We start from the raw sequence: 6,000 nt of genomic DNA on the forward strand, positions 1-6,000 counted from the left end.
GTGTTGTTTGTTCGGTGTTTTTTAAGGGCCTGCCAGCTGTCAGATCACTGAATCAAACTGTACAAAGCCTCTGGTAGCATAAGAATGTGGATTTACCTGAACTGCAACATTTGTTTAGGTCCCTCAGTGACTGGATGATGAGGAACAATAGGAAGTTCTAAGAAGGACAGTGATAATTATTAAAGAAAAACAAATAAGTCAAATACAGGCCCATTTATTTAAAGTTGGGTGAACAGTATAAATGATCAGCAAAATACATTAAACCAATTCAGTAAACATGATGAGCATAGGTTGCATTACGTTAATATTGTATCACATTACAGTTATATCACATTCCAATCATAGTTCTTTTTTTTCTTTTTTCGCCATTATGATCTATTCTCCTCCTGAACAATACAAGGACCTTGGCACACTTGACCTATTGAATACCCCTTTTCTTCCCTGTTACTGGCAAAGATTTTATTTCACCTCATTTTTTTTGAAAAAAGAAACGTGTTTATTTTTTAATCAGTCAGTACTTATTTACATTTATCAATTGTATCATCAAGATCAGTGGCATGGTAGGCGGGAGAAAGGATGAGTGTGGAGCACATTGATCCAACAGGGAAAAATAATTTATTATTGACCCTGTTTGGAATTGCCAGTGCATGTGGTAATAAAAAGCAGATGAACAATTAGTCTCTTTATTATTGTTTTAAATTATCCACAGACAATGTACTCCCTCCACCATGTAGAATGGTGTAGACTATTCCCACACCACCCCAGCCTTGGTACACCAATGATCAGGATAGATTAGATTATGTTGCAGTAGTTCCTTAAATACCATCTTGTAATTCCTCGTTTTTGATGACCTTTACAGTTTTTAGGAGTACTGCTTTAGTATTTTTGTAGAATGTCCCTCAATTGGGGTTTGTCTTAGGTTTTTTTCTTATAATTACATAGGGACTATGGATGTTTTAGAAGGAAAACCACAGAGGTATACAGTACCATTCTCATCACATCATATCAAGGGTACATCTATTAATACGACTTATCCTTGTTGATGTCAACATTAATCAGAGGTTGAGATCAAGTTATTCTACTTAAAGTTACCCTTTTCCCTCTCTTTTTGTACTGGAAGAAAGTCACTATGTGTAGCCAACACTGCAGAATGTGGATTTACCTGAACTGCAACATTTCCTTGAGAGGGGAATGTGTATATATAAATTATTAAAATTTTTCTGCCTTGGGAGGTGTATCTACATATCTCTTAATTGTATATGTTTACTTTTCTGTCTGTAATTTCTGTAGATCTGTCTTCCAAGTCACTAATTTAGTCTATTTAGTCTTTGCTAAGACTACCTTTGCCTGCGTTTTTCATTTCTAAAAGTTTTATTTCGTTCTTTTTCATATCTGCCTGATCTTTCTTGATATTCTTTTCACTTTGTAATTTCTTTTTTTCTTAAATCGTTTTAATCCTATGAAATAATTGGGGGTCTAATCATGATATGTGTCAGTGTTTGCTCATGGTGGGTTGTTCCTCATGTATTTTATAATTTTGGATTGTGGGTTCATCTTCTGTACAACTTTAGCTGCAGGAATTTTGCACAACAGGCAGAAGCTGGAAGGGAAGGAGATTGTTAGTGAGTGCTGGAAAGACAATAAGGAATTGTTAATGGAGTCCAGAGAAATCAGGATATCTTTAGATATCTTTCATATAATGATGGCAAGCCCAGGGAAACATTTGTCTATGGCAACATGGAAAGTAGAGAAATGCATTTATTTAATTGTTGGACTTTGCTAAAGAAATTTCCAAGCAGGCTGGGTGTGGTGGTTCACGCCTCTAATCCCAGCATTTTGGGAGGCCAAAGTAGGCGGATTGCTTGAGCTCAGGAGTTCAAGACCAGCCCGGGCAACATGGCGAAACCTTGTCTCTATTAAAAATACAAACAAATAGCTGGGCGTGATGGCATGCACCTGTAGTCCCAGCTACTCAGGAGGCTGAGTTAGGAGGATTGCTTGAACTTGGGGATGGAGGCTGCAATGAGCTGAGACTGCGCCACTGCACTGTATCTCTAGGCTGGGTGACTGAGCGAGACCCTATCAAAAAAAAAAAAAAAAAAAGAAAAGGAAAGAAATCGCCAAGCAGAAGGTTGAGAGTATCTGCTGGTTTCTTTTGGTTGCATATGAAAAAGTTCAGATACCCAGCACTTTGGGAGGCTGAGGCGGTCGGGAGGCTGAGGCGGTTGGATTGCTTAAACTCAGGAGTTTGAGGGCAACATGGGAAAACCCTGTCTTTACCAAAAATACAAAAATTAGGCAGGTGTGGTGGTGCATGCCTGTGGTCCCAGCTACTCAGGAGGCTGAGGTGGGAGGATCACTTGAGCCTGGAAAGTCAAGCCTGCAGTGCAGTGAGCCGTGATCGTTGTGCCACTGCACTCTAGCCTAGGCGATAGAGGGAGACCCAATCTCAAAAAAAAAAAAAAGAAAAGACAAAGTTCAAATAGAACTTAAGTACAGAAGTAACTGTTTAGTTTTTGAGTAGAATTTAGAGGAAAGACAGAGGGCCTGGAACAGTCTTTCCTTCCATCAGAAGGTTCACAGAGTTTAAAAAGACCTTTAGGGAAATGATAAATGCCTGGGTGCTACCAGTAAGACATGGCCTCAGAGTAAGGCTCAGATCAAGAGTCCACCTATTGGACTTTAGAACAATCTCAGGTGGTACCTCTTAGACATCTTAGCTAGTTAAGAGGTCTTTTAAGGATTTTATATGTATGCTTCCTAGACTTCTAAGAATTTTAAAAGCATTGGGCCATAGCGTCTTGAATCTCAGCCCTACCAGAGAGGAATATATCTCAAAGAGATTTATGGGTGTGGCTTTTTTTCTGATGGAGTGAACCAAAGTAAGAGTCATAGGAAACATACAATATGTTTAAGAAAATTGTATTAACAGAAACACTGTGAATTTGAATAAAAGATACAGAGACAGTTGAAAATGAAGAGTCCTTGGGGCTCCCATCTTCTGTCATTTAAATATAGGTCCATAAAACGATTTATCAGCAATCATAGACCATTTCTTATAAAGAAGGAATGATGACTCAGAGTGCGGAGAAAGGACCCCAGAGGGCAGAGCCAAGAGCTACTGAAAATCACTTCCAGGAAGCAGGACTGGGCCTTAATTAAGAAACTGGTTACATGTTTCCAGCTAGATTTCAGAATCACTATGGACAAGTGACTGCTATTGTTTCCTCTTCTCCCCTTTATAAATGGGAGAATTTACTATCCTATGCCTATTTCACCATTGTATATTGGTTCTACATGAGTAGATCACGTGTCTCTTTAGTTCACAAGTCTTTAAGAGGAAATGCACTTGAATATGGGCTGGACTTTGTGATTTGCTCCATCATGAAAATGTAGAGGAAGTAACATTCTAGGACTTCCAAGGCTAACTTATGAAAAGCCTTGCAGTTTTTGTCTGGATGTCTGCATCTCGTGGCATGTTTCTTCCTTAGCAACTCCCTCTTGGAACCCAGTTGCCATGCTAATAAGAAGTCCAAGTCACATAAAGAAGTGTGCTGGTTTACAGCCCCCACTGAGCTCCCAGCCAGCAGTCAGCATCAACTGCCAGCCATGTGGGTGAGCCTTCTTGAGCATCTGTCCAACTTAAGTATCCAGATGACTCCGGCTCAGCTGCTATCTATTTGCAAACACAAATCCAAACTGAGAATCCACCAGCAAAGCTCGGTGAACTTACAGAACCCTGAGAGATAATAATAAAACATTGTTTTAATCCATTAAGTGTGGAGTGCTTTGTCATACAGTAGTAGATAACTGGAAGATAGTTAAATAATAAAGACAAGAGGAAGAATCAATAAGATAGGAAAAATAAATAGAGGAATTAGCAAAAACAAAAGCTGGTTTATACAAAAGGCAAATGAGGTAGACACTTATCTGGTCAAATTGATTAGTGAAAGGAGAGAAGTTGGAAATTAACAAAGTACAGAAATTTTTAAAAGCGGAACTAATATAGCCACTACAGAGATTTAAAATACTATAAGTATGTTATGAATAATTATTAACTAATAAAATAGAGAGCATAAATAAAATGAATAAATTCTTTTAAAAATAACATGTCAAAATTAGTAACAAGGAGTAGAAAATTTGACTTCATTATAGACCTTGAAGTAATTATCAAAGCCTTTTCCTCCCAAATAACCCCAAGCCCATATGGAATTAGAGATGAGCCTTATCAGATTTCTAAGAGTTTAATCCTTTCCTTCTTTTCTTTTTGTTTTATTTCTTTAATTTTTTTCTTGACACAAGGCTATGTTGCTATGTTGCTCAGGCTGACCTCAAACTCCTGGCCTCAAGCAACCCACCTGCCTCAGCCTCGTAGTTGGGATTTTAGGAGTGTGCCACCATGAACAGCATGACCTGATCCCGTCTTATACAATTGAGAAAAAAGATAAAGAAATAAAGTGGTCCAAGTCATCTTAATGAAGCTACTATAATCATGATTCCCAAACCAAATAAGAAAGGAAAACTATAGCCCCATGGCCCACAATGAAAATAAATGCAAAAATGCTAAAATAAATACAGGTTCAACATCTTTAATCCAAAAATCTGAAATCTGTAATGTTCCAAAATCCAAAATTTTTTGAGTGCTGACATGACTTCACAAGTGGAAAATTCCACACCTGACCACAGTAAAAATGCAGTCAAGACTTTATTTCATACACAAAATCATTTAAAATAGTGCATAAAATTATCTTCTGGCTAAGTGTATACAGTGTCTGTGCAACATAAATGAATTTCATGTTTAGGTTTGGGGCCCATTCCTAAAATATCTCATTATGTATATGCAAATATTCCAAAATCTGAAAAAAATCTGAAATCCAAAAGACTTCTAGTTCCAAGCATTTCAGATAAGAGATATTCGACCTTTATTAATCGAATCCAACAGTGTAATAAAACCAAGAAATAAACGAAACCAAAACAAAACAGTGATAATAACGTGCTTGATCCTCTTTTTCCTCTTTTTCTTTTCCCACGGCATATATCACTTCCTAGCTTATTAGGTATTGTATGTCAGTTGTTTAGTGTCCATCTCCCACCTGGAATATAAGCATGGCAAAAACATGAATCTGGCTGGGTGCGGTGGCTCACACCTGTCATCCCAGTACTTTGGGAGGCTGAGGTGGGTGGATCACCGGAGGTCAGGAGTTTAAGACGAGCCTGGCCAACATGGAGAAACCTCATCTCTACTAAAAATAGAAAAACTAGCTGAGTGTGGTGGCGGGCACCTGTAATCCCAGCTACTCAGGAGGCTGAGACAGGAGAATTGCTTGAACCCGGGAGGCAGAAATTGCACTGAGATTGAGCCACTGCACTCCAGCCTGGGTGACAGAGCAAGGCTCCGTCTCAAAAAAAAACCAAAAAAAACAAAAAACAAAAAACAAAAACATGAATCTTAGTCTGCTTGGTTCACCAATCCTAGGCTCCTAAAACATTCTGTAAATGTTTCTTCCAAGGATGAAAGAATGTGGCAAAACAGGACTTATGGTTTATTACGTGGCGTAGTTACCTGGACTTAACCCAAAATAAATCTGTCCTGAGGAATAGGTAGGGACTTAGATGTCACAGAAGAGGGAAGAATCTTAAGAGGCAAATGGGAAGATGATGAGAGAATACAGTCATAAGTTAGTTTGTGAGTCAGAGAACCCATATCATACAAAGAACCCTGTTCTTTTGTGATTCACCAATTTCTTATGTTCCACAGTGAATGGTAAACCTCCTTATAGAAACAGGGGCCATCCAAGCTGGGACAGTCTTTCCCCTGGGAATTTGGAATTAATACCGGCAGAAAGAGAGTAGTCTGTTCCTTGGGTCCTTAGACTTGTAACACATCAACCCAGGAGCTATAGGTGATCTTTTTACCACATGGCCTGCAAAGCAGAGAAAGGTGCTCTGCACTGAGAAAGAAGAAGAGAAAATAGACGCATAGAGAGGAACATGAGGAGA

This window comes from Pongo pygmaeus, chromosome 14 (assembly GCF_028885625.2).
Source record: "Pongo pygmaeus isolate AG05252 chromosome 14, NHGRI_mPonPyg2-v2.0_pri, whole genome shotgun sequence".
In the NCBI taxonomy this organism is placed as follows: Eukaryota; Metazoa; Chordata; class Mammalia; order Primates; family Hominidae; genus Pongo; species Pongo pygmaeus.